Genomic DNA, 21,630 nt, shown 5'->3' on the forward strand with positions numbered 1-21,630 from the left:
TGGTGTGTAGAGGGGGTGTGGGTATTTTCTTTGATTAAAGAAAGAATACTATTTGTAAAGTACTAATTAAACTCGGTTGGGATGTCATCCTCAAGGCAGGTTCGAGTGGCAGTCTGACAGGGATGGAGAAGTTTTTTGATAGTTAACCAAAATAATTTGCAGTTTTTTTTTTGCATTTCTGTTGGAGCATTATGCAAAATAACCTTTTGTCATTTTTAACCTGTTTGATATAGGTTTCTAAGTTGTCTGAAAGTTTGGAAAGTATCTTGTGTTTTGCTTGCATACCAAAGTTTATAGGCTTTGCCTTTCTATCCAAGTAGCTGCTTAGTTTCCTTGGTCAGCCAAGATACTGCAGTTGATATGACTCCCGTTGATCTAATTGGTGCCATAATCACCTAAGGGCATTGCATTTAGTGGATTCCAGTTACAAAGGTAAAGGGAGGAGATGAAAGTGTCTTTGTTAAAGTTAGTCACACTGTGTATTTGGATTTATATCACACACACGCTCCCTCTGCATCCACACACACACACACACACACACTCCCTCTGCATCCACAAACACACACACACACACACACACACACACACACACACACACACACACACACACACACACACACACACACACACTCCCGCTGCATCCACATACACAAACACACTCCCGCTGCATCCACACACACACACACACACACACACACACACACACACACACACACACTCCCTCTGCATCCACACACACACGTGCCCTCTGCATCCACACACACATACGCACGCTCCCTTTGCATCCACACACACATACGCATGCTCCCTTTGCATCCACACACACATACGCACGCTCACTTTGCATCCACACACACACACACACATGCATGCTCCCTTTGCATCCACACACACACACACACACCTTGCATGCCGCACACCTACCTTGATTCCATTACCCATGTTACTGTAATCAGTCAAACTTTCTGCAAAAAAAAAAAAAAATTGCGAAAATTGTAGACCGCTACAATCTCCCCCTTTCACAACCGACCACACACACACACACACACAATATACGCGCTCACATCGTAACTATGAATATAGTATAATATACTATATTAAATAAAAATATACTTACCGATACGCAAAACACTTTTACATAAATCAGTCATTCGGCAGGAGACTAGAAAACGCACCAGTCATACACACTTACTCCATACATTCACGCACACAATCCGATTTCAGCAGTCGGTGTTTAGAACTAAAAAAAAAAAAACAAAAAAAAAAAAAAAAAAAAAAAGACACACACATACATTTAGCATTCACAAACACACGCACTCTGAACTCAGTTAATCTGAAGCAGCGTTACCCGAATGAAGCACATGGCGAGAACACAACATAAAACTACTTTCTTTATGCACTTAAATTAATGAAAAAAATGGATTATTAATTCATTAAAATTAGCCTGAATTAAAAATAAAAAAACTCACCTTAGCAACAAGTAATACAGTAGAATACTTCAGTCCCTCAGTAGAATACACTCGGCAGGATACACTTCCAAAGTAAGGGAGTTCCACATAGTGAATGCGAGGATTTATTTGGATAATCATGTGGGCTGGACCAAAAAGCTCTGACATCACCTTCTGGGCGGTTTAAAGCCTACCTCTAAAGAACATGGGAGTGGTGACGTCAGTTTGTGGGCGGAAATTCCCTGTAACTACTACAAAAGTGTAGTAGTCCTGACGTCAGGATTTAAGAGACAGTGAGTCGTTTTTCAAAGGCGGGACAATTTGCTTTCAAAACGGAAGCTAAAACAGTACGGAAACGAAGGCTGGCGAGGAGGAAAACAGTAGAGATAATAAATTTTAAATACATGCAGTACAGTTTTTATTTTGCTGGATGAAGTAACAGGAATGCAAAGTGAGGGCAGACTGTGCACTACGATTAAGTATCCCATTGTTCTCCTTTAATAATGCTGATTATAAGACTTTAAGAAAATATTTAAAAAAGTGGAAAATAGATTAAATATGATAACGGAAGATACTATTTTTGGCTGAAAAGGAAAATGATTCAAGAATTACTGATGATAGTAACAGAAATAGTGGATGATAAAAAAATAGGAAAACAGAAGTTCAAGTCCTAGCAGGTGACTTAAATACAGCCTTTGACTAGATACAATGTGAAATTTTATGGGATATAATGAAAGAATACAATATAAGTGAGAAGATGTAAAATATATTCATCACAGTGTATGAAAAGAATAAACTCAAAGTTTTAGTGAATGAGTGATTAAGTCAAGAAATAGGCATAAAAAGGGATGTCCAGCAGATAGTATTATATTTGTGTTAGTCATGAACACAGTTGTTAGTATAATAAATACAGCATTAAAGGCAGCAGAATATAAGGCTATGGATGGAATTAGAGTACCAATTATGCTTTTGTATGCAGATGATGTAGTATTAGTGACAAAGAGCAAAGAATGGATGAAGGAAGCCATTAAGCTATTGAATGAATATCTGGGGGGGGGCTATAGTTATGAACCTAAACAGTGGTAAGAGTAAAGGATTAGGAGAAGATGGTGATACAGACAATATTCAAGTTAACATGAAGGAGATAAAGATATTAGGCATGACATTTGAAAATGAAATAGTTAAAAAACAACATTGGGAAGAGATAATAAAGAAAGTAAAAAATATGTGTTTAATTTGGAGAACTTATAAGCTGTTATATAAAAAGAAAGTGTACCTAGTTAAATGTTGTGGTACTGGGGGAAATGCATATGTTGCAAATGTTTTTATGCTTCCTACAAAATGTGAAAAAGAAATAATGACAATTGAGTTTTCATCTATATGGGGTTCCAAGTTGAACCTAGTAATAAGAGGAATATGTTACTGAAGAAGAAGGGTGGTTGGATCTAGTAAATCTGGTGATATATGCAGCATCAATAAATCTATATAAAGTGCTGAGATGTAACAATGAAAGAAAAGTATAAAAAATACAGTGTATGATGATTACATTTAAAAGAAAGATAGTATGCACAGGGTAATGAAATAGTGTGAAGAAGAAAAAATAATATTGTGGAAAGTGAATATAAAAGAGACAGAAGAAAACTGGACATTATAGTATTTGAATGTAATGAAGTGATATTATTGCATTTATCCACCAGAAAAAAACGAGGAAGGAAGAATTAAAGTGATAAAAGTGAGAACAGAATGGTTGTAAAAATATGTATAATGTAGAGTGCTTTTTATAGAGGTTAGCAATAAAAAAAATGCCTGTGAAAGCAAATATGCTGTATAAAAAATACAAGAAAGAATATGCAACTATTGTGAAGAAGTTGAAACAGGGACATTTTGAAATGTAAAATAGTGAAGAATTAAGGGAACATTTCTATTAAGAGAATTCCTTGGAAGTAATTAAGAAAGTAGAAAATATAAACATGGACATGTTGGAATGCAAGTATTATAAAGGTAAAAGAAGGGAAATATGTAAAAAATGATAGACGGATATATTATATTATATTATATTGTATTATATTATATTATATTATATTATATTATATGGACAATATAGAATGAAAGACTGAATGAGATATAGTTTAATAGAAAATGTATATTGCCAGAAACAATGAAAAAGATTGATTTATAGTTTCTACTTAATAACAGTGTGCTTGACTTGGAAAGTGAAAAAAAAAAAAGGTAGAGCCAGACAAGACACAAGGTTAAATATTTTTTCTTTTTTCTTCTGGTGTGATTAAGCATTTGTGTAATGGAAAAATTGAAAACCAAACAGAAAGTAAGATATTACTCTTGTGAGGTGGTTTGTATAGCTGAGTTTACAGAACAATGGATTCACTTTAATAATGGTATCAGATGTCCTACATTTGTGGTTGAAGTCAACTAAATTCATGTTATACTGCTATGCGATATCCTAATGTTATACTGCTATGTGATGTCCTAATTTGTGAGAGTGAGTTTTTAGGTCACTAGATTTTGTTTAATACTGTATATGATTCCCCAGATTGTACGACTAAACTCATAGTGCACTAAAATCAGCAGCAATTAAGGCAATGAAAACAAACTAAAAAAATCACTGCAATAACTTCAAACGTGACTAAAATAAGCCTGGCTAACTGGTGCAGGTGATGGATTCTCCAATGTGTCCTAGACTACCTGGGATTTTATATGCAGCCTTGGCACTGAAGGAGTCAGGCAGGTAGGGGAGGAGTGACAGGATAATGAACGCTCACTTCTTCTTCTGGAGGGAGGGTTTCCATACACTTGGCATTAAACTGGTTGGTGCTAAATTCCTAGCAGAGAGCAAGAAGATCATTGTTCTTGTCTCATTGGATGGGTCAGGGATGCTACGAGGCAGCATCCTTTGAGGGGACATTGTGTGCTGTTAATATAATTGCACCCCTCCCATGATCATCAAGTGCATGGGATAATAAGAATGGGGAAACTAAAAAAAAAAGAAAAGAAAAACTTGACCCTCCCCCCACGCAATGGCTGTCTGAATGATAGCCTGTCCTGGCTGACCCTTGGCTGAGTGACGGGGAACAAATGGATAGATTAGCTGTAGGTAGTACTGGTGATCAAAAGACAGTGGAGGCAAAGAGTGCAAAGAAAGTGCCTAAAATACAGATGAGGATGGTTACAAAATACCAAGACGCAACTTGTTAAACTCATGCTTGTCTTCATCTTGTTTGGTAAAGTAAGAACCAAAATGGTTCATGGTTCAAATGAAGGAATATATATGAAATGCTACTGAAATGAAAACAGCAAAGGTGGTTGGAGCTGATGAAAGATGTATACACAAGCATGCTTTGGCATTTCCCATACAAATAGAAATTCTTATTATAAACAGCTATAATGAAGATCAGCATTTGTCTGAAAAAATAAAAGACACAAAAACAGAGAAAGAGTAGGACACAAACTTGAAGTAAGTGAATTTGGGAAAGGCAGTTTTGGAAGCTGATGCCAAAATACAACAAAAATAAACTGTCTTTTGGACAAGTGACAAGATATCACATGTATAGTAAGAAATAAAACAGGCTAAGTAAGACAGAAGCACTAAGGGGAGGTAAGCATACAGTGTACAGAAATTTATTAAGAAAGTTTTTTTGTATTGTGTGACTTAAACTTATTCTTGTTTGTATGAGGCATTTAATTCTTTAATGTTTCAGAAAGTAGATGAATACACTTCAAGATCTGATTCCTTTCTCATGAATTAATGTATTACGCTTCTGAATGACTTTAAAGGGTAACATAAAGCAAAGAAACATCAGAGTTGAGGAAAAAATAGTTACAAATATTATTATGAAAAAATACCCTTCCATAGTACTTTGAAAATAATGTGCAGAGATGCAGTGTTTCAAATAAAAATCAATTATTCCGATTTAATCTTTGTTACATGGCTTTAAAACCAGTAAATATATAATGTATTCAGTGTCCCCTTTGTCAGTTTCCGCTAGTCCAGACACATTAATGTGCCATTAAAACTAAGAACATTAACCAGTCAGATACTCTATTATATCAAATTCTAAATAGATATGGTGAGGTAGCACAGAAATGTCCAATAGAAAAGTGTATTAGAATTCTTTAAAAACAGATGAATTTATTGGCTTGATAGCATTTGTAGGTTATTGGTGAGGCCTTGCTAGCTTGAAGATTTCCCAGTCACATGGATTAATGAAAGATAGAAGAATAACAACCGTGTCCGTTTGTCAGCAAAACTTGCAAGCTAGCAAATCATCTAACAAAAAAAGTTCACAAAAATATTACATTTTTAATAATCTAACAATACATTGATACTACATGAAGTTAACTGTTGGCAGAAACCAAAATGTCTGCATTTTCATTTCATGGAAGAAACAGACAGCTGTCGGAACACCACAGAGGACACTGTCCCCCGGATTTACTAATCTTCCATGCAGGACTAGCTTAGTCCTGCATGGAAGTGGACGTTTAGGAGCAGGACAACAGTGCGCCATGCATATTAATGAAGACGGGCTGCCTGAGCTCCAAATCTTACACGGAGCATGTAAGAGTGCAGGGAGCATGTCTGAGAGCAGTGCTTTCAGAATATATATGCTCCTGCAATGAAGGACAGCAGAAAGGCCAAAAGAATGAGTGAGACTGCTCATGGGTGTCCACATACCCTCAGTAACATCCCCCCACAGCAATAATAAATACAAACAAAATAATAACATACCATTTTTTTATGAATCCAATTAAATCTAACCGTAGGTGCACGGGGTTGCCTATTGCTTAGCTACAGTTAATGCAGCTTAAATGGCTGAAGAGGATAACAAGGAACATATATGCAAATGAAACAGTATAGCAATAGTGTAGTGGACAGAGCATTCGCCTTACAAGCAGGTATTCCTGGTTCGAGTCTCACCGCAGCACATTCCATTTTCCATGTCAAATCACATTATGACCAATATTTTAGTTGTATAACCTACTAAATAACATATATTTGTGAACTGGAGTACTGCATTAAATCCAGATGTGAGGTGGCAGGTCATAATGTTCCAAAGTCTACAGATAATCACATGTGACCAATGCAGTATATGTACACAGGAATCATGGATACAAATGGAAGGTAAAATGTGCAATGAATGATAACTCCATACAGCTTCCAAATCCCCCACCTTCCCAAGAACCATTAGACATTACTGTCTAAATCAGTGCAGTTGTAAGCAGGAGTAAGCACTAGTAAGCAGTAGTAAGCATATGTAATCACTAGTAAATGAGTTTAAGTAGTAAGCATATGTAAGCACTAGTAAGTGAGTTTAAGCCCATTTGCGCAGGTGTAAGCAATGTGCACACAGGTTAAGCAATATTAAAGCTAACTCTCTGTAAGTATTATTAACCGGAAGTTAGCAGTGCTTACCTCTGCACAAAAGTGCGCAAACCCACTTACAACTGCTTAAAAGTGCCTTAATTACTCTGTATCCAACGGCCCTTGTTCTGCCCAGCAACAAAATAAACAGCCTTGCAGGTCTTGAACTCAAGACCCTATACACTATAATCACAGTAGTTAACCACCAAGCCATCACAGCAATACATAAGAATGACGTATAACCAAACAAATCCACACTATAGTAAAATCAAACTGAACATGTGAAAGGAATCAGTATACAGTCATATGTTCTATAACCCACTACATAACATAAATATGTGAACTGGAGTACAGCCGTAAGCCCAGATGTGAGATGTAATTGTAATAGAGTGTTGAAGTCCCCAATTAAACACAAGGACCCCATACAGTGTACGTACACATGAATCATGGGTACCAGACATATATATAAGATGTAATGAATAATAAATCAATGCCAAAAAGCAAATATAATGCAAATTAAATGTTAAGCAATGCTAAGCATTGCACAGCCAGCTTAGGAGGTGAAAGCAATGTGTAGGTCAGCTAACTCAATGTGCCCAGTGGTATACCCATTTAAATAATGCCAACCTTAGGTAAGCAGGTTTGCCCATAACTTAGACTTTTCAAAACCAGCCAATCATGACAAGTGCAGGAATTCAGCCCTACTTAAACCCAGCAGGCAGGAATACATATCATAACTGGTTGTAGCTTCCCCTTGCAGGCACCATGGCAGAAAGGGAAGAGGGAGTGCACTTCTGGGCACAGTGCTGGGGCATCCAGGAGTCCAGAGTCATGGTAGGATTCCTTGTCAAAGACCATGAACAGAGACTGCTGTAGGGCCAGTATCAGGGTTCTCAATATAAGGTGGAAGCCTGGGACCATCTCGCTCGTGACCTCACCAGTGCCGCTGGCATACCCCGAACTGGTGAGCACATCAGGCATCACTATGCCAACCTGAAGCGGTGTAAGGGGGACATCTGGGAGCAGTGGATCCAAGAGGCTAGGACAGCAGGGGCTGTCCTACCTGTAAGTATTACTCCACTATGTGTGTAATAATTGCCAGCTCATGTATATCATGGATAGGTATGGCAAAATAGTCCTCTTATGTCCTTCACAGTGGCAAGTGAGTGGGCCGTGAACCAGGAAGCCCATGGCTGTCACCTGCAGAGGTTGTGATGCGAGGTAGGTCAGTAATACTCTTGTATGTACTGTCATAGGAAATAAATCTAAAAGCATTAGTAAGGTAATTGACAGTATAAAACCTGTATTGTTTAAGGCAAGTACAGCATACACCGGGGAATATGGCAGAAAGAGTCTCATATAGTTTGTATGTAAATAAAAGCATAATAGCCTGACAGTAAAGGTCTAACTGCTGGACTGCATGTGTATACTCTGGTATCATATGGTAATGTAGATTTGCAATCACTTAATAGTATTGTTGTATTAAGCATTGTTACCCACACTGTGCAACATAAATAAAATGTGTAGGAATGTCTGTATATGACTGGTATAATCCCCAAAGGTCATTTAGTACAACTGAGAGAAACATATCTGGAAATATACAGAGCTAAGTATATTTTTTTGGTTCTTCAGAATTGTGTACTGTAAATTGTTGCTGGACTAATTTTATTCAGAGTTGTGCACTGTTATTTTTGATTCACTGTATAGTTTTTCAGATCTCTGCTGAACGTGTTTTGTTCCACCCACCCACCCTCCCTATTTCTGGTTTGTTGTTTAAATTTGGTGGCTTTTGCAGTTGCCCGCCCCACTATAGATTTGATCTGGGACACTCCCCCCAGTCCCATCTCTTTACCACATTTTACCTAATACACTCCTGCACTTGTTTTTAGTCATTTTTAATTTAATTGCATTTTTTAAACTGTGTTTGATCTAATAGTGCTACATACTCAAGTGTGCTAGCTTGCACTCCATTTGAATTGTTTTTACTGCTGTTTTACCTACTTTTCTGTAAAAAAAAAAAAAAAAAAAAACTGTAAGCCTGTTTCCTACCTTTCCTGTAACTAGTGTAGCCCAGATAGAGATCTGCTGTATTCAGGACTGTTTGTAAACTTCTGAGCCCCCCAAGCCTTTGTGTGTTGGAGGGAAGCCTTCTAGCTTGTCAGTGGGAGTGGTAAGCACTAGGTAACCTGTCTACCACATAAGGAGTGGTTCTGGCCCAGAAATTGTAGTTATTGGCCGTCTGGCCAATATTTCCATCTCTCTCAACATTCTGATTTAAAAGCCCACATTTGCACTTTACTTTCATGTAACTAGTCTAGTTTAGTTTTAACATTTGAATTTGCTTATTTGTGCTCAGCACTTATTCAGAACTTGTTGTAAGCACTAAATAAGCTAATTACTATAGCACTCAACCTTCCTCATTACCTAGAGGAAAACAAATTTTGCACTTACTTTCCTCACTTGCTTAGAAAAAAACAGCTCTTGTACTCACTTTCCTCACTTATCTAGAGGAAAATATTTTTTTATCCAGGCAAGCCCAAGGGTCAGCTCCCAGTGTCCTCTCCTGACTATCTGATAAATCTGGATATCTTGGGGCAATGTAGAAATTGCCTCATGTACACAGAAAACTCTCTCCTTCTACCACCCAACACTACAACCTGTGAGAGATGCACTTATCTAGCCAAACTGGAGGTAAAGCTCTCGCCAACCAAGACTGAACTTGACAGTCAAGAGGAGAAGGTAAACACTTGCGCCACACCACACTTATCACATAGTCTCACTAAATCTACACCACCAAAATCCACACATAGAAACACAAAACATTCGCAGAGTCTCTCAATAATAATCTACGCAAGCAACAGAGACTTCCAAAGCAGAAACGCAAGCAACTTCCACCCCCCCCAACACAACCCAAATGATACACACATAGCCTACAGACACAGTGTGCCACTCAACCACAGCCAATAAGGCAAAACAACATATCCAACACACTAGTCATAGGTGACTCTATAGTCAGGCACACTGATGTCCCACTCACCAGGCTAAACAAGGAGAAGGTTACTGTCAACTGCCTGTCGGGTGCCAGGATCTGCCAGATAACCCATGCACTCAGGTCACTCCACAACAAGTACAAATATGACTCTGTCATTGTCCATTTTGGTGTGAACGACCTGAGATGTACCTCCCTGGACTACATGAAAAGAGACATGGAAGAGCTCTCCAATCTTGTAGCCCAGGCAGGTATGACCCTTGCCCTGAGTAGCATTTTGCCATCACCCAGAATGATATTGCAGTACAAGGACAAAATGATTGACTTCAACAATTGGCTAAGCTTCTGGTGTCATTCTAAGTGGATCCAGTATCTGTCTGCTTGGGATGAAATGGTCGAAAGACCACGATGCTTTGCCATAGATGGCCTGCACCTGTCCACCCTGGGATTCCAGATACTGGCTGGGGCTCTTGCCGCCCCTATAGTAACTTTTGTAGGCAAGTTCACAACCATAACAGGAACAGGCAAGCAAAAACTGGGGTTAATGCTACTTAATGCTAGAAGTCTAAATCTCAAAATGCACTCACTTGAGGCACTCCTTAAAATGGAGAACATTGATTATCTGTGCAGTGACTGAGACCAGGTTCAAGGCTCCAGAGAGCACCCCTGCACTACCAGGCTATAACTTATACCACACTTTTCGGCCATGTAACCTGGACCGGAACACCAAAGGCAGAGGTGTGTTCATATTCATTAAGGATATCCACACCTCCAGGCTAGTTGCTCAGCATAATGCATCCAAGGTTATCCAAGTGCAACTAACTCTGGGCAAAACTGCAATCCAAATTGTAGCTTGCTACACATCCCCCACCATGCTCCAGGATTCCCACTCCTCTTTTCTTGATGTACTGGAAAATATTAGGGTTCAACCAAACACCCTAATAATGGGCGATTTCAACTACCCCACCATTAACTGGGAAAACTACTTGTGTTCCAACTCCTTCATACAACACTTTCTGGAATTCATAAACTCTAATGCCCTGGATCAACTTATCCACACTCCCACCAGGAGCAACAATATCCTAGACCTAGTCATTACCAACATGAGTGACCGGTATTCCACACCTGAAGTCAACTCCTCATTGGTCCAATCCGACCATAAGCTAATCACCCTTGATATTCACATTCCACCCCCATCCCCCATTAAGGAAACCACAGCAAAACATTTCTCCAAAGCCAACTTCAATCTTCTTAAGACAGAAGTGGTGAACGTCAAGACAGCCATGCAGATGGACAATACAGTTACAACTGCTGAATCCTGCACAAATGCACTCTATAAGCGCTTACACGAGTGCATGGATCGTGCTATCCCAAACAGAACCAAGACACTATCCTCCAAAAAAAGAAAGCCAATCTGGTGGTCCCCTGCCATAAACAAACTGTACAACAGAAGGAAGAAATTGTTGCAAAAGAGAGTAAAATCCCATGAGTGGAGTAGCTCCCTGGACAGCCTCAGTAAGAAGCTGAGATCCCTTATAAGATCCTCCAAAGCTAGCTACAAAAACAAAATCACCACCGATTTTAAGGACAACCGCAAAGCATTCTATAGCTATGTCAAGAATCTCAATGGCAACACCCAGATCTGCTCTGAGTTACAGTACAACGGCACGAAAATTACAGAATCAACTGATATTGCCAACATCCTGGCAGATAGGTTCAGTGCTAACTTTTCCCCCCCACCCCCTAAAGGGCCCATATCTATACAGGAAGAATGCAGAGTCCCTGTAATCACAACTACACAGGTAAAAGCTGCACTCTCTAAAGTCAAAAACACAGCATCCATGGGACAGGACAACATCCCAGGCTGCATTTTACATGAACTTCAGAACGAACTGGCTCCCCACCTAAGCACCAGGTTCAATCATAGCCTCACATCAGGCTCTGTGCCCACTGAATGGCGTACAGCAACATTTATCCCACTCCACAAAGGTGGAGCCACCACTGATCCAGGGAACTATCGCCCTATTAGCCTGATGAGCCTGGTCTGCAAGGCCATGGAACGTATCATCATTGAACTCATAAACAAAGACATTGGTAACCTCCAAACTCTGGATCCCACCCAGTTCGGGTTTGTGAAAGGCAGATCATGCCTCCTGAACCTGATCAACTTCTTTGAGGCAGTCACCAAAGCTGTAGATGAGGGTAACGTGGTTCACACAGCCTATCTTGACCTCGCCATGGCTTTCAACACCATCCTCCATTCTGGAATTATAGCTAAACTCACTAAACTAGGTATAAATCCTTAGGTCACAAGATGGGTTGCCAACTGGCTCACTGACAGAACCCACACTGTAAAAGTTGCACACTCCAAATCTGACCTCAAACCAGTGACAAGTGGAGTACCACAGAGTTCAGTCCTGGGACCTCTCCTGTTTGATATCTACTGCTCTGAAGTACAGGCTAACACAGAAGGCCTCTGGCTAATGAAGTTTGCAGATGACTGCAAACTAGGAACCATAGTCGAGTCCCCAAATGATGTGAAAATCCTACAGAAGGGCCTCACTGAGACAGATGCCTGGTGTCAGAGCCATGGCCTCAAGCTCAACGCCAAAAAGTGCATTGTCATCCCCTTCGGTAAAAACTCTGTACCCACGAATTACTACATAGAGAGCAGTCTATTAACACCGAATGTGTGATAAGAAACCTTGGGACCCAGGTGGACAGTAGTCTGTCCTATGATAGTCCCATCGCCACAGTAGTCAGGAAGTCCTTCTACATGGCACACCTCATCATAAAAGGGTTCTCATCCTGCAGAAAAGAAGTCATTGTTCCCCTCTACTCAACACTCATTAGACCCATTATAGAGTACAACACCCCTTTTGGAATGTACCTCACAAGACATCTGCAACAGCTGAAAAGGCCACAGAAGTACCTCACAAAGAGGATTACTGGCCTCAAACAGATGCCCTACACTCCACCAAACAAATTTGGAAATACAATTTTTAGAAAAAAATCACTGAAAAATCCACAGAGAAGCAGCCTCAGTCCAGCACGGCACACAACCCACGTTTATTAATATTATGAGTGCTTTCATTTGGTACAATACATTCAACTGTTATACTTTAAAATTCATCATGTGATGAAATCACCTGATCCAATTCCAACACTAGTCATGTGGTTTGCCCTACAAATTACTTAAAGGCATACATAATTTATATGCTATAAAGCTTAATTCATTGTTACATAACATTTTATGTTAATAAAACATTATTTTACATATATTTTAAAACCATATTCAAACATAAAACCATTAAAAATTACAAAATATTTAATAGTTGTTTACATCCCTGCTATCTATTCAAGCTCTTTAACTTTAGTATGGAAGTAATTGAACAAACATCATTTAACCCAGGTAATACATATGAATGGCAACGTAGTTGCCAAACTAATTCACATGCTTCTAATTTTAAAGATGCAGGTCCCCCCTCTCTTCTTTTTGGATTTGGTCAATAATCCTGAACTTAAACCAGTGTCCTGGATGTTTTCTTACATGGTTTGCTAAAGCATTTTCTAACTTGAATTGGCTATGCCCATGTACCAACCCTGATTAAGTTATAAACTAAAAGCATATTCTGCAATTATCATAACTTGTAACTACATCACCAAGCTCTGCTTCCAATCTGATGTCTCTTACTTTTAATTGTCTGTCCATGAGAATTGCGAGTCCCTACTAGGGAACACTACTAACCCATTGTATATAATCACTTTGTTTTTATAATTGTTTGCTAACGTCTGTGTAATCTATGTGAGTTTGTCTATGTGGAGCTTTTCTCCCCGGGTCTCCGCTGAAAATGGACATGTATCCAGTCGGACTATCCCGGTAAATAAATGTAAAATAAATAAAATAAATAAATAAATAAAATAGTTTGGCAATTACATTGCCATTCATATGTATTACCTGGGTTAAATTATGTTTGTTCAGTTACTTCCATCCTAAAGTTAAAGAGCATGAATAGATAGGTAAGGCAGGGATGTAAACAAATAACTATTAAATATTTTTAAATTTTTAATGGTTTTATGTTTGAATATGGCTTTAAAATATATGTAAAATAATGTTTTATTAATATAAAAGTTTTATGTAACAATGAATTAAGCTTTATAGCATAAAAAATATGTATGTCTTTAAGTAATTTGTAGGGCAAACCACATGACTAGTGTTGGAATTGGATCAGGTGACTGATCACATGATGAATTTTAAAGTATAACAGTTGAATGGTTTGTGTTACATGTGTTTTTCTGAAGAGGTTTGGTATTGTACCAAACAAAAGCGCTCATAATATTAATAAATGTTGGTTGTGTGCCGTGCTGGACTGAGGCTGCTTCTCTGTGGATTTTTCAGTGGTTTGTTTTCCAAAAATTGTATTTCCAAGTTTGTTTGGTGGTGTGAAGCATGACTACAGAAGGCATTATTGTTACACCTAACAACAATATTAATAATAATGAAAATAATACTACTATGAATCAAGAGTTTGAACTTGTTAAACTGACTCAATTAGTCAGTTTATTAACAAAAAAACGGATTATCTGTCAGCAATGGTTTGCCCAAGAGAAATGGACAATGTGTTAACCAACAATAGAGATGAATGCAGGGTGCCTTCATCTCAGACTTATGAAAATCGTACCTCTCAGGAAATGAATACGCGAGCTATGACACAAGGTATGGAAAATGGACATGAATCAGTTGCTGATGCACCTATTTTAAGTGAATGGTTAAATGCACCAGCTTCCCTGCAAACAGAAAATATATTCAATAGAAGTAATTTAGGCAGCTTTTCTTCAACAGGTATGATAGCCAACAATTTAGATATCCTTGACTACTAATCTTTGAAGTTGAAAAAACTTCAACTAGAAATTTCATATTTTCAAGAGTGTTTAAGGAGACAACAAATAACTAAAGGACTTAGAATCTGGTGTTACCCAAATGGGTTAGTGAGAAATTCCCCCTTTCATTTGGACTTAATAAAATTGTATGATAAGCAAGGACTTGAACTGTTGCAAATGTTAATAAAGCACTATCAGCTTATGGTTGAATCCCTTGTAAGGGAAATAAACATTATTGATACACAAATTAAAAACAACCAAGACTTTGGAAGATACAAATATGAGTATCCACGTATTTTTTCTAGCACTGACATTCAAATTTTGAAATGTAAAGCAACTAAAAAAATTAGAACGTGATAATATAGAATATAGTAATGGTTCGGCGTATCCACCCACACCATTGTCTCAACAGTGGAACAACCGAGGTGACATAGATATAAACAACTCAAATCCTAGTAACAGGTTTTCTGAAGATGATGAAAACAGTGAGGATGTAGCAGGTGACGTAACATACGCTACAGTGGTTCAACAACCCTCAAATGGATCTGGAGTGTTAAGGCAAAGCAAACGTATCCAGAACCGAAGGAACGGCCCTCAATGGAAACAACAGAGTAATGGTAATTCTATCACTTCAAATTACCAGCATCCTGCAAATTCAAGTAACCAGAACAGTAATCAACGAGATTTTCACCAAGGGGGTTACAACAGGAGATACAACTATCAGAACCAATGACAGCATCAGAAATAGCCGAAACACTAGGTATTCCACCTAATATAGTTGAGACTGAATTGGAAGGTGAGGAACATGTTAAAATAATAACAAATGCTGAGCATGACTTTAACATATATAATTATTCAGACTTTGAAATTGACTGCCGGCTAGCTGATTTTTTATCAAAGGACTTGTCATTTGTTCCAGCTTGCCGAGGAGAAACTGCAAATGCATTAATTGACTTAAAGCTTTTTACAAGGAAGGTTAATTTTAAATTAATCTTCCATCAAAATGAAAGTGTAAGTGAATTTGTGGTTCCAAGTACTTATAATCCACCTTTAGCTCCTATAATTTAAACATTCGATAAAATGTGTGAATTAGACATTAGAAATGTATTCACTCGTGATGGAATGGGACATAATAGGTATAAAAATATGCCTACCTTGGAATATGATTTAATAAACTACTTGAAATTCAGTGGGGTAAGGGTTATGAAACCTGACAAGAGAGGTGGTTTGGTATTCATGGAAAACAGTGATTATGTAAGACGATTGGCATTGATATTAAGTGATGAAAGTAATTATGAATTGATTTCACTGAATCAGTTAAATATTGCCTATAATAGAATTAAAATGTATACTAGTTATTTATTTATTGAAGGTAGAATTGATTTGAAAGTACATAACTATTTTTCTATGCCTGCACCAAAAATACTAGTGATCTTTGGGATTCCGAAGATCCAAAAAGATTTACAAAACACCCCCCCTTTAAGACCCATAGTGAATAGTAGACAATCTTTGACATATCCAATAGGAAAATATGTGGATAGTATATTAAAGAAATACATAGTCAATAAATCACATATATGCAAGGATTCATGGTCTTTCTTGAATGATATTAATGCTTTAACATACAGTGAACAATATGACTTTTTAACTGTTGATGTGAAAGATTTATACACATGTATACCCCATGAAATAGGTGTTGAATGGGTTTGCTCAAAACTGAGAAGTAGGGGAGCCACAAACCTTGAGTTGTTGAACATAGAAGAACTTTTAGATATTATCTTAAATAATTATTTTTTGTTTGACTTATTTTTATTTGCAAAAAAAAGGAGTGGCCATGGGGTCACCATGTGGTGGCAGTTATGCAAACTTGATGTTAGCTGAATGGGAAAGCAGGTATATATTTAATGACACCAACAATTTTTTTAATATGATAAAATTTTACACACGGTTTTTAGATGTTTTTATTTTATTTAATGGTAGTGAATATGAAGTAAATTTATTTATTCAATATTTAAATAACACTACAACTTTTTTACAGGTCTCTCACACATATGAGAAAGATGAAATTTTTTTTAGATGTGAAACTTTCAAAAGACCATGAGGGTAATAGTTATAAAGCTACAATTTTTAGGAAAACTACATTTTCAAATTCTTTTCTTCATTATACAAGCCAACGTCCCCTACAACAAAAAAAGTTGGTAGTAAAGGGACAATTTGTTCGGGAAGCCAGAATGGTCACAACAGAAATTGATTTTTTAGTAGAATGTGATAACTTGACTTCTATGTTTATTAAGAGGGGATACCAGGACAATTTTGTGAATGAGATAAGAATTGAAGTAGTGAATAAACGAACACAAGGAGTTTATAAAGCAATTTTGAGTGAGCATAATGCTCAGGATTTTATTTTAAATGACATAAACATGGGTAATAGTGTAACTAATAGTGAATTTTTCAACAAATTATTCATCACTACTTTTAGCAAAGATGCACTAGCTATAAGAAATATTATATATAAAAATTGGCCCTTATTAGCTACAGACACAGTATGCAATAATTTTATTAATATGAAACCAAAATTTGTTTTTAAGAAAGGTTTGAATTTTAAGAACATTTAAAATTTTCAGGATTTACCTAATAGTAGAATTAAAGGCATGTTCAAATGCGAATCTTGCCCTCATTATAAGTACATTGACACAGGAAGTTCCTTCACCATTAGAGATAGATGGTATGAGACAAGACATAAATATAATTGTAATTCAAATGGAGTTGTTTATATAGCTTTATGCCAACATTGTCCCAGTTTCTACATAGGGAAGACAGATAGGAAACTGAGAGAGAGACTTTATGAACATCTCTATGCTATAAAGAAAGAAAAGTTAGAAAATGCTTTAGCAAACCATGTAAAAAAACGTCCAGGACACTGGTTTAAGTTCAGGATTATTGACCAAATCCAAAAAGAAGAGGGGGGGGCTGCATCTTTAAAATTAGAAGCATGTGAATTAGTTTGGCAACTACGTTGCCATTCATATGTATTACCTGGGTTAAATTATGTTTGTTCAATTACTTCCATACTAAAGTTAAAGAGCTTGAATAGATAGGTGAGGCAGGGATGTAAACAAATAACTATTAAATATTTTTTCATTTTTAATGGTTTTATGTTTGAATATGGTTTTAAAATATATGTAAAATAATGTTTTATTAACATAAAATGTTATGTAACAATGAATTAAGCTTTATAGCATATAAAATATGTATGTCTTTAAAAAATTTGTAGGGCAAACCACATGACTAGTGTTGGAATTGGATCAGGTGATTAATCACATGATGAATTTTAAAGTATAACAGTTGAATGTTTTGTTGCATGTGTTTTTCTAAAGAAGTTTGGTATTGTACCAAACAAAAGCGCTCATAATATTAATAAACATGGGTTGTGTGCCGTGCTGGACTGAGGCTGCTTCTCTGTGGATTTTTCAGATGCCCTACACTGACAGTCTCAAAAAATTCCAGCTTTTCTCCATAGCATATTGCCTACTCCGTGGTGATCTCTATCTAACATATAAAGCTATGTCAAACCCAGAGCTGTTGGACATGCTACACCTAAAGAAATCCCAATCCCTCTGAGCTACACGCTCTAGGGACCTAAACCTTGTCACCACAATAAACAGGACATGCTGGAGGGATAGATTCCTGTCCCAGAGACTTCCCATACTCTGGAACAGGCTACCCATCTATGTCAAGCAAAGTTCTTCATTAGCACTCGTCAAGAAAAATCTTGATGAGTGGATGGGCAATAGGAAATGCACCCCGGGGATCACTTCTGTGTCTCTGCTCGACAGTGGCACAGGAAAATAACTTTCTTAGGTGGCGTAAGCCAGGGAACCTTGTTGGCTAGGCTTACGTAGGCCCTCGGACCGATAGCCTAGTACCTACCTATGAACCTATGAACATAGACAGAAAACAGTAAAAAGGCATTCAACAAAATCCAAATACCACATGCAACTGAGACGTGAACTGTTGTATTTTTAGCACACACAGCCAGTCTGCATACAGAATCATACCCCATAACTGTACAGATATGTCTAGAATGTCCAGTAAATTGGCCCATATCTACTGCCTGTCACCCTGTCCCCCTGGGAAATCAGTATCCCAGATGTATAGGCAGCAAACAGGAAATACAACTGATTGTCACACATCTATGAGAACAAAGCTGGCACAGTAGCAACTCCCCAAAAACTTATGAGAGTAATAAGCCACGTATGTCCCATTTACACCCCCATGTTGGCAAGCTGTGACCAGAGTGTGTACAGTAACAAAGTAATAGTAATGTGGAATCTGGTACTGTGCGTGGCAACATTCAGGTAGTGCTAACAAACATTGCTCACAGGTCTGTCAGATACGAACACTGTGCCCAGAAATAAAAGAAGGATACCCCATACTGGTACTGTTTACTTTGGTATTGTATGGCATTGTGACTGATGCAGTTGCTCTGAATAATAAGGTATTATCTATCATGGTCTCCCACACTGTGCTGCATAATATAACTGTCTAGGAAATCCTGTATAAGAGTGTTGTAATACAAGGTCAGAATGTAAAACCACAGGAGAATTATAAGACAGAAACCAGATAGGAGATATACAGTAATATCTATATAGCACACACAACTCTGATGGACAGTGTTTTAATTTTAGCAGACACAGTCATGGTCTGAATCCTGGGAGTGGAAGTAGGCTGCATAAAGAATCATACCCCATACCTGTACAGATAAGACCAGAATCTCCAGTATATGGGCCCATATCTGCTGCCTGTCCCCCTGTCCCTCTGGGACGTCAGTGGGATGATCCAAGATGTTTAGGCAGCAAATAAGGGAATACAACTGATTGCCACACATCTATGAGAACAAACCTGTTAAACTAGCAACTCCCGAAACTGTTATGAGAGTAACAAGCCAAGTATGCCCTATCTACACCCCACATGTTTTCAAGCTGTGACCAGAGTGTGTACAGTGACAGAGTGAGATGTATGTGCATAATACTAATGTGAAATCTGGCACTTTGTGTGGCAACCTTCAGATAGTGTTAACAAACATTGCTCCCACAGGTACATCGGATATGAACACTGTGCCGAGAACTAAAAGCTTGATACCCTGTACTGGTACTGTTTACTCTGGTACTGTATGGAATTGTGAGTGTTGCAATTGCTCTGAATAATAAGGTATCACTGATGACTGTCACCCACATTGTGCTACATAATATACCTGTGTAGGAAATCCTGTATAAGAGTGTTGTAAGTCACTAAAGGTTGAAGAGGGCAATAGTCTAGATATGTCCTGGTTCACCTGCATGTGGTCAAGACATGGCCAGAGTCTGTGCAAAAAGAGATGGACAGATATGTGCACAACATCAACCTGGAATCGGAGAGTATGTGTAGAAACAGTTAGTTAGTGTTAACAAACATTTCCTCCACAGGTATACCAGGTAAGAGGTGTATACTGCAGGTAAAACCAGTTAATGTATAATGATGATGACAGCCATATCACTGTCCAAACTAAGGCTATAGGGCAGTGTAGTAATACTTATAAGGTACAGATAACAGCACTGACTAGGAAAGTAATGTAGACTACAGGAATATACTAGTTATTAATTGACATCTTTCTCCCCCACCATATCTCTAACAATAAACTAAATACCCACATCAACTGGTATGTGATTACTTCACTATTATGATGGGATATATGTCCTATTGGTTGATAATTACTAAATCTGTTTCTATGCATGTTCCAGGCTGAACTACTCCAACAATGGTGGCATGGTGCCATCAATGTACCTGCATGCTGTTGTTATTACCACTGTGGTCCCATATATGCATGTGTTCCATTTGCTATACAACTGTTCCATATCTGGTGTTTGGGTGAATAGGAATATGTAAGCATGCTTTTATACCTAATCCTGGAATGTGTTGACTATTACTAACCCACATATGTTGATACACTATAAACACCATAGCACATATGGGAATGCGGGTCCCAGTGGACACACGTCTCACCTCAGCTTACTGTGGCACCGGGCACCAGCACGTCTGAGGCCCATCCTGGGACCTCCTCATCCATTGGTCCCATACCTCCTTCAGGTGGAACCGTCTCAAGGGGATGGGGCGTGCCCCCCCTGGGAGCGGGCGCGGACAGGAAGCTGTCACCTGTCACCAGGTCCGGGTTGCGGTGCATAGAGAGTTCACTCAGCAGTTTGAAGCTCTTCTAAACCAGCTTGAGGGCCACGTGTCATGACTTGCAGGTCGGCCTGGCTCTCCAACTCAGCCCACAGCACAGCCAGGTTCGAGGCTGTGAAGGTGCAGTGGTGACTGCCCATGGGTGGGGATCTCAGTTCCACTGTTTACACCAAGGGGCTCATGGGCTTCCGATTTCCCAACACCCCTCCCCATCAAGGTGTTTTCCCCCCACATGTGTCATATACCGCCCCTGTAAGCATCTTGTTTATCTTGTCTGTTAACCTACCCAACCTACCTCCCAAATATGCCTACTATCCCTCCCCAACATCCCACATTCACCTGAAAAAAAAAAAGAAAAAGGGCAATCTGTTCCCAAAAAATATATATCATCCCATACATAGCTGTCCATTTCGCACACATATCCACTGGACACATGCAATCTGGTTTAATTGGCATCACAACATATTTTTGTCAATCTCACCCCTCTCTCAGGGGTCTGAGTGTCCAAACCTACCTCCAAATTCAGTGTATATACACAGATGTTGCTGTAGAAGAAATGGGCAGCTATGGACCTTCCCTACACCCTCCTGTACATGCCTAGATATATTTAAAGAAATTAGCACGGGGGTAAGTGAGTGTAAGCACTTTTAAGCAGCAGTAAGTGGATTTATGCCTGTTTACAGGGGGTAAGCAATACCAACACAGGTTAAGCA

The sequence above is a fragment of the Protopterus annectens genome, chromosome 5.part0, assembly GCF_019279795.1.
Source record: "Protopterus annectens isolate FY-2018-M chromosome 5.part0, PAN1.0, whole genome shotgun sequence".
Lineage (NCBI taxonomy): Eukaryota > Metazoa > Chordata > Ceratodontiformes > Protopteridae > Protopterus > Protopterus annectens.